This window comes from Erinaceus europaeus, chromosome 17 (assembly GCF_950295315.1).
Source record: "Erinaceus europaeus chromosome 17, mEriEur2.1, whole genome shotgun sequence".
NCBI lineage: Eukaryota > Metazoa > Chordata > Mammalia > Eulipotyphla > Erinaceidae > Erinaceus > Erinaceus europaeus.
The window spans coordinates 8,478,188-8,487,664 of record NC_080178.1 but is presented as its reverse complement, the minus strand read 5'-3'; positions in this window follow the sequence as shown (position 1 = coordinate 8,487,664).

Here is a 9,477-nt window from a genome sequence, read left to right as displayed (position 1 = left end):
ATATACACATGTGACTGCTGATTCATGACAAAGGGCAATTATTAAGTGTGGTGAACCCTGTTTAGCTCACTACCTGGGAGCATTTCCAGGCTATGACTCACTAGGAAATATAACTGACCTGTTAGGCTCCCTGAGTTGAGAGGACAAACAGAGAATTCTTTTCTTTTTTTATAATCTTTTTATTTATTGGATAGAGACAGCCAGAAATTGAGACAGAAGGGAGAAGATAAGGAGAGAGGCAGAGAGACACCTGCAGCCCTGCTTCATCACTTGCAAAGCTTTCCCCCTGCAGGTGGGAGCCGGGGACTTGAACCTGGGTCCTTGCTCACTGTAGCATGTGTACTCAACCAGGTGCAGCACCACCCAGCCCTGAAACAGAGGATTCTGGGAGGCCTCGGTGACTGAAGACTGTAGAGGGCGCATTTCTAGAGAGATAAGAATGACAGCTACTCAGAGGAAAGAGAGGGGGAGATTTGTACTGAGGGTCACTTTGGATTTCTAGTCAATATTGGCTACAGCTTTCTTGTGATGAAATTTCAGAAATCAGGGAGACAAAGGGTGTGGGGAGGGGGAATTTGGGGGGGGGCATACAGGAATGAGAATGGTTTCTGTTCCCAAAGGTCAAACTAGAAAATATCATGGTTGATGAGGTATCGGGAGAGAGATAGTATTATTACCTGGGATTCCTGGTCAGATGAATCAGCAGGAAACCAATGCTGTCCTCTGAAAACAAGACAAGACAAGACAGGGGTTATAAATATCAGGGGAAAATCCGCAAGGAATAACTAAGGACAGTGACATGAAGATGTGCCTTATAACTGCCATATAGCTGTCTTGGGAGATCCCACAGAGTGCAGGAGACAGAGCTGGTGGGATTACCTCATTTCAGCGACTAAAGCTACAAGATCAAGATGGTAAGAGACCAAGAAAGAAAAGAGGAGGGTGAGGAGGAAAAGGAGGAGGAAAGGGAGGGGGAAGACGAGACAAATAGGAGAGGAAGAAGAAAAAGAAAGAAAGAAAGAAAAAAAAGAAAAGAAAAGAAAGGGGCCGGGTGGTGGTGCATCTGGCCAAGTACACACGCGCTACAATGCGCAAGGACCTGGGTTTGAGCCCCCAGCCCCCACCTGCAGGGAGAAAGCTTTGCACGTCGTGAAGTGGGTGTCTCTCTCCCTCTCTATCTTCCCCTACACTCTCAGTTTCAATTTCTAGCCGATAAATAAAGATACTAAGTTTTTATTTAAAGAGAGAGAAGGGAGAGACCTACATCGGGAAATCAGTGCAGAGACAGGGAGAGGGTTCCCCTCAGCTGAGCACTGAGTACAGCAGCCAAGGAGAAGACCAAGGAAGGGCTGGAAAGAACCGCCTCGAATCCGTGTTTGTGAACTAGACAGACATGAGGCTCAGAGCAGAGGCTTATTTTTGGGAATCATTGCTATTCCAATAAATTTCAGCATGTCTGGAATGCATATACCAAATTACCTTTTTTTCTTTTTTTTTCCTTCCTCCTCCCCCCCCCGCAATGCAAAAGTTCACAACATACTGGTTACAGCAGCTGCCAAATATCTTTTTTACATCAGTCAAATGAAACTTGGGGTAGGGTGGGGCTAAGGGCAAGGGTGTCCCCAGAACCGAAAGTTACTTGTTTTCGCTTCCCCAGTTCCCTTTGAGTTTACTTAGGGTTCCTATAAACCGCACCCCTCCCCTCCCAAGGGCTCCAAGTCAAACTGCACAGCAAGAAAACAAAAAGCAAAAAAAAAAAAAAAAAAAGTACAACTTACAATAGCAGAAGAAGCAGCCTCAGTGAGCAGCAGCAGCAGCAGCCTCCCCGAGCTGCGGAGAGAAAGTGGCGCTCAATTCTCTAGCGGGAACTTCCCCTCCCACGTTGTTCAGTTCCCTGGAGAAAATAGCCACGGCCCCGCCCAGGCTTTAAAATTGACATTCCAGCTGACCAATGAACGGTAAGGATTCTTAAACCTCATTGGACAAGGCCACGTCCTTCCCGCCCCCATCTGAAAGTAACACCGCGTGTGACCAATGAGCGAGCAGTAAAAGGACGCTTCTCTCATTGGACGGGGACACATGTTCTAGCCACCTGCTTTGGAAGCTGATTGGTCGTGGATGTCCACTGAAGGGAGGGGCCGGAGTGAAGCGGCCAGCTGTCATGAGTTTGGCGCCAAGATTCGAAGATCCTCTCTTCCCCCCACCCACTCCAGACACTAGTTGGTTTTGATGTCCGGAAATGCAGTGTGAGCTGTCGCTTCTGTCCATTCCTTTCCACTGTCCTGCAGGGAGGAGCTCAGGGAGGATTCCTGCTGCTGCATTTTGTATGATTTATAGTTCCTCCCCTCCCCCACTCCTCTGTCCAGCATTAAAAAAAAATCCAGTCCCCAGTACACAAGGACCCAAGTTCAAGCCCCTGGTCCCCACCTGCGGGGGGGAAAGCTTCACAAGTAGTGAAGCAGGGCTGCAGGTGTCTCTCTGTCTCTTTCCCTCTCTATCTTCTCTTCCCTTCTCAATTTCTCTCTGTCTTTATTCAATAATACATAAATAAATAAACACATGACCCAGTACTGTAGACACAGACTCAAAAGAGAAAGATGTTTTTTCTCAGGCCCCTTGCAAATCACATCTTTAACTATCAGCTTGGAAAGTCCATGCCTGCCTATAGTACCTGCATCTTGGGAACCTGAAAGCAAGTGCTTGGGCACCTGGGGTGGGGTGGGGGGTAGTTGGTTCATTCTAAACACCAGGCTGCTTACTGCTTTGGACCATTTCTTCCCTGTGTTATAGAAAATGTTACGGCAAAAACATTTACCCTCTGCAAAGCTTCAAGAGACATTCCAGGGATGTGAGAAGGACACAGTTTAGTTAATAGCAGCAGGCCACAGAAAGAGCTCAGGCTCTTAAAGGATGCTGGACCCCAGGGGTGGGGGGGACAGCATAATGGTTATGCAAGCTGACTCGCATGCCTAAGGCTTCCAGGTCTCAGGTTCAATTCCCCGCACCACCATAAAGCAGAGTTGAGCAGTGCTCTGGCAAAAAAAAAACTGGGTCCCAAACAAAGGGGAAATATAACTTTTTTTTAGGGGGGGGGCCTGCAGGGCTGAGAACAGAAAGCATCTTCCCAGAAGCAGATGTGGGTGAGTTAAGGGGGTGGGAATTTTCAACCCATTGCTCAGGGTCTGGTTGTCTTAGTTATTGTTAACTTTTCCTGCATAGCTGTGTCTGTGAGGAAGGTTAGGCTTAGGAATCATAGAGACTTTAGGCTAAGCAGGCTGGAGTCCTATAGCGTTCAGTGGCTGCCTTAAAGATAGGCAGGATTTAGAAGTTTTTTGACCTGTCAGAATAAGACATACCACTCAGATTGGGGAGACCTTACTCAGGGCCTCGTGTTAATCTGGCCAGATGTGTCTGAGGATTCTTTTCTATATATCTGGGCTTCCTACAGGAGTTTGGTTATTTAACTCTTTCTTTGCCTTAGCCCCCCTTTTTCTTTTCTTCCATTTTTTTGTTTGTTTGTTTGTTTTTTGGGTTTTTTGCTATTTTTTTCCCTTTTGTTGCCCTCGGTTTTTTTTTTTCATTGTTGTGGTTATTATTACTGTTGTTATTGATGTTGTTGTTGTTGGATAGGACAGAGAGAAATGGAGAGAGGAGGGGAAGACAGAGAGGGGGAGAGAAAGATAGATACCTGCAGACCTCCTTCACCGCCTGTGAAGCGACTCCCATGCAGGTGGGGAGTCCCCCCTCTTTTTCTTTTATATTTCACTTGGAAGTTGGGAAATGCCCATTTCGGCCATGCAAGTCCTGTGGCCTAATGTCCCATTTTAGAGGACATTGGGTGGAGCATCTCACCTAGCAAATGACACAAGGAAATCCTCAGAGCTCTAGCTGTCAATCTTCTGTCAGAGGTCTCGGGGTTCACCCTCAGCTAGGAAGGCAACACACACACACCTTATCCAGAGCCCAGGAACTTCAGCTTTCCAGTAAGGTAAATATCCACCCATCTGTAGGTGGATCCCAGACTTAAGGGGAGTGCGGACTGATTGCTACCCTCTGGCTGTGGAGGACTTCAGTGAAGTTATGAGTCATTTTTCTTTCTCCTGACTCAGAGGATCATTCAAGACTCAGCTGGGTTGCATGGAGAACAAGCCATGACACAAAGAAGTTGGAGCCTTTCCCAAAACTGAAATCCTCAGTTCCCCTAGATGAGTTGTCTTTTTGAAGAGTTTTATCAAGGGTCTCCCGGAGGGAAACTGACCTGAGGGTTCCAGGGACCTGCCAGCATTTGGAGGGTGGTTTCAAGACCATGTCAAGTTTCATTCAACTTCTCAGTGGGGGTGGTCTTTGGTAAGTTGTCTTATTTGGGTCTCCTCTGACCTTCACTGGCACTAAAGGTGGGTGTAACTTTTGTCAGCATCGCACACAATAGGAAATAGGATAGTTGAATCCACTGGACTAGTCAGGGATGGAGTAGGGGTGTCTGTATTTGTGTGTGTGGGTGGGGGGGTGTCTTACCTTAGAATCTCACAGCTATTTACAGAGACCTCCCCTCCTGCAAGTCTTCTCTCCCTCTTGAGGGGCATGGTTTCTTAATGTATTTCTTCTAATTATCCTTTCTTTCTCTCTTTATTTTAGTGATTTTTTATTTGCTAGGACACAGAGAAATTGAGAGAGAGGGAGACAAAGAGGGAGCAGGAAAAATAGACACTTGCAGCACTGCTTCACTGATTGTGAAAATATCCCCCATGCAGATGGGGACCGAGGGTTTGAACCTGTTCCTTGCATATGGTAACATGTGCACTCAACCTGCTGCACCACTGCTCAACCCCCCTTTTCCTTTATTTTTTCTTTTTTATTTATAAAGTGAAAATATTGACAAGACTATACGATAAAAGGGGTACATTTTGGGAGTCGGGCCGTAGTGCAGCGGGTTAAGCGCACGTGGTACAACACGCAAGGACCGGCATAAGGATCCCGATTCGAGCCGGCTCCCCACCTGCAGAGGAGTCACTTCACAGGCGGTGAAGCAGGTTTGCAGGTGTCTTTCTCTCCCCCTCTCTGTCTTCTCCTCCTCTCTCCATTTCTCTCTGTCCTATCCAACAATGATGACATCGATAACAACAACAATAATAAAAAAACAAGGTCAACAACAGGGAAAATAAATAAATATAAAAAATTTTTTAAAAGAAATAGAAAGGGGTACATTTCGACACAATGCCCACCCCCCCAGAGCTCCATATCCAATCCCCTCCCCTGATAGCTTTCCTATTCTTTATCCCTCTGGGAGTATGGACCCAGGATAATTGTGGGGTGCAGAAGGTGGAAGGTCTGGCTTCTGTAACTGCTTCTCTGTTGAACATGGGCACTGACAGCTCAATTCACACTCCCAACCTATTTCTATCTTTCCCTAGTGGGTGGGGCAGGGATCTGGGGAGGTGGGGCTCCAAAACACATGGTGGGGTCATCTGCCCGAGGAAGTCGTGTTGGCATCATGGTATCATCTGGAACCTGGTGGCTGAAAAAGAGTTAATATAGAAAGCAGAACTAATTTGTTGACTAATCAGGAACCTAAAGGCAAGAATACTGCTGATGAAAATTTTGGAAAAAGCTAGTCGGTCTATTTTAGGTACATTCCAAAGGGCCCATGACCCTACTAGTTTTTTGTCTGAGCTTGACATCTAATATGCAGGTGGACCCAGGTTATTGTCTGGGGAGATGGGGTTGTGAGCCCAGACCTACAGGGATGCAGAGGTTACACAGGCTCCTGTGCTGACTATGGGCCCCTGATCAAACCGGTGGGGTTTACAGTTAACAATATTTTCTTTATTTTTTGTTTATAAGATTATATGATCACAGAATATGTAGTTCCACACTCCACCCACCACTATATATATATATATATATATGTATATATATGTATATATATAATTTGTTTACTTATTTTGGATAGAGACAGAGAGGCATTGAGAGGGAAGGGGAAAAAGGGAGAGTAAGAGAGACAGACTGACACCTGCAGCCTTGCTTCACCACTCATAAAACTTTCCCCCTTTAAGTGGGGTCCAGGGACACTGGGTCCTTGCACACTGTAATATGTCCACTCAACCAGATGTGCCACCATCTAGCCCCTTACAGCATTTCTTATAAATGAAGGAGATTTTCCTTTCAATTCTCCATTCAAACTTATCAACAGGTAGGTTCAGAAAACAGGGTAGGTTTAGAAAAAAAAATACCTTTTTTTTTTTCCCTCAGAAAGAGAAGAATGATGCTTCAGCACTGTGACATCCTCCAGTGTGATGGGAACTAGACTAGGTCCTGAACATGGCAATGCAGGCGCACCGTTCAGGGGAGCTATCTTCCTGTCTCCCACTTCTAAAAAAAAAACAAATAAACAAACTACCTGGCTAACACCCTGTTTCCATAAAGCCAGGAGTGTGGCCTGGTCTTTTGCATTCTCAGGAACTGATGCCAGTGCTGACACCTGACCCTCTTTCGAGCCAGTCAGTCTTTATTTTCTTTGAATGGAAGCTAATCTAAACACTCTACAAATAGTGAAGAATGTCACTCTCCCAGGACCCTGTGGAGCAGAGCAGCTCCATTTATCTCCATCTTAAAGGGAACTATGGTCATATAGAAATCAAATAACTAGTCTCAAGATTCTGTTATTCAATCCACACTGCCAGAATTACACCCCGCTCTCAGGACAGCTGATATGACATTGCACCCCCCCAACCCCCCACCTCGGGGATGGGTTGGCACTTATTGTTTCAAACTCCCAGCATGCTCCAGCCTTCTAGCTCTCACTAGCCATCCCCTGTGCCCGGTTCTTTTTTTTTTTTTTTTGCCCTCGGGTTTGGTTGTTAGCAGTTTCTGGAGATGAGGCTAGAGTGGACAGTCGCCTTCCAGAACTGAGTCAAATTTACTACCTGGAAAAAAAAGAAGAAAATTCTTCTCTGCCGGTGGAGTTCCGCATATGGCCTGCAGATAGCGACAGAGAACGAGGTTAATGGATTGGAACTACACCAGGCGACGAAGGTTATTTATTTAGTTTCATAAATTTGTCACAAGCATTTTTTTGGGGGGGATTTTTCTATTTTTTCATTTTATGGACCAGTATTTGTTAAGACCTATAGCATCATGGAGGGTTTTTGTCTGTTTGTTTATTCGTTTTAGTGTTTTTTGGCAAACGCTAGAAGAAGAAGAAGTGTTTTTTGTTTGTTGTTTTCCCATTCTTGGTCTGTCTGGAGCCCAGGTGGCTGCTTTGGTGGTAAGGAGTCTAGACGTGGATGTGGGAGATGTGAGCCATGTGCTCCTTGAAGGTACCTGACACTCTCATCCCTGACACCCCCTCCCAATTGACCTTCTTTTTCTTAATTTAAAAAATTTTTTATTTATAAAATGAAAATATTGACAAGACTATAGGATAAGAGGGGTACAATTCCACCCCCAGAACTCAGTATCCAATCCCTTTCCTCCCTTCTTCTTTTTCTAGTTTTTAAAAAAATTTTTAAAAATATTTTCTTTATTTTCCCTGTTGTTGCCCTTGCTTTTATTTTATTTTATTTTATTTTTTATTATTGTTATTGATGTCGTCATTGTTGGATAGGACAGAGAGAAATGGAGAGCGGAGGGGAAGACATAGAGGGGGAGAGAAAGACAGACACCTGCAGACCTGCTTCACCACCTGCAAAGCAACTCCCCTGCATATGGACAGCCCAGGGCTCAAACCCGGATCCTTATGCTGTTACGTGCGCTTTGCGTCACGTGCGCTTAACCCTCTGCTACCGCGCGACTCCCCCTTCTTCTTTTTCTAACTAAGGTCCACCTCACCTGCTTTTAGATAAAAATTGTCACTCCGGGTCTTTGGAGTTGTAAAGTATGTCGCCAAGCAAAGCCGGCAAGGGTCCTGTCATTATCTTAGCACTGGCAGTGGGGAATGGAGGGTGTGCTGAACAGCTTCTAAAAAGGTCAGGTTTTCCTAACACATGATACATTCTTCTGTTTTATTGACTCAAATACTAATTTCACATGGTGTCTAAATAAAACACTGAAATATCATTATAGCAATCAGGTCCAAGTACAAATTGCAGGGGCTGGGCGGGTAGCAAAGTGGGTTAAGCACACATGGTGCAAAGCTACAAGGATCCTCCTTTCATCCCCCGGCTCTCCACCAGCGCGGGTGTGTGGGGGGGTCGCTTCACAGGTGGTGAAGCAGGTCTGCAGGTATCTCTTTTTCTCTCCCCCTCTCTTTCTTCCCCTCCTCTCTCCATTTCTCTCTGTCCTATCCAACAACAACTACAGCTATAACAACAATAACAATAAAAACTACAATAAGGGGGAGTCAGGCGGTAGCACGGTGGGTTAAGCGCACTTGGTGCAAAGCGCAAGGACCGGCTTAAGAATCCGGGTTTGAGCCCCGGGCTCCCCACCTGCAGGAGAGTTGCTTCATAGGCCGGTGAAGCAGGTCTGCAGGTGTCTGTCTTTCTCTCCCCCTCTCTATCTTCCCCTCCTCTCTCCATTTCTCTCTGTCCTATCCAACAACGACGACAACAATAATAACTACAACAATAAAACAAGGGTAACAGAAGGGAGTAAATAAATAAATAAATATTTTTTTTAAAAAAAAAACTACAATAAGGGCAACAAAATGGGGAAAATGGCTTCCAGGTGCAGTGGATTTGTAGTGCAGCCACCGAGCCTCAGCGATAACCCTGGAGGCAAAAAAAAAAAAAAAAAAAAATTGCAGGCATTCAAGAAGCATTCCTGTTTGATATGAAGAGCTGTGAGTTCTGCTTTCCCTCATTCACAACACAGACACTCTTGCTCAAGTCTGGCCCTGCAGTAATGCTCATGTCCTCTCAAGGGACGGTTAGCTCTGGCGCTTTGACAGTTTTCGTAGAGCTGTCTCGGTTTTCATCTGTCTGTCTCATCAATTCTCAGCTTCCCAGATTAGCAAATGAGGTAAATAGATTGCTTACAGGCAGCTCTTGGAAGATTCTAACTTATGTTCAATCCCAAAGGCCGATGTCTTTTGTTATGTCACAGGCCTCTGCAGCATCTCAGTATAAGCTGGGTTACTGCTCCCCACTCACCGCTCTGTCATTCTGTCCTTTTCTGTCCATCTATTTGTTTATTAGGGGGCATGTCTGTGAGGCATGGGCATAGCTACTAATAAAAATACAGAATAGAAACTTCTATAATATACAGGAGAAACACACACATATATATATTATTGATACCTATCTTTTACTAGATAATATGATATCATCTGAAAACATAGAGATGAATAAAAAATGTATTTTTCCATTGTAGGGGACTGGTGGTGGCATACTTGGTTGAACTCACATATTACTCTGCACAAGGATGCAGGTTCAAGTCCCTGGTCCCCACAAGAAGTGAAGCACCTCTCAATTTCTCTCTGTCCTATAAAATTAAAAATAATAAATACCTTTAAAATTTTTATTTATTTTATTGCCACCA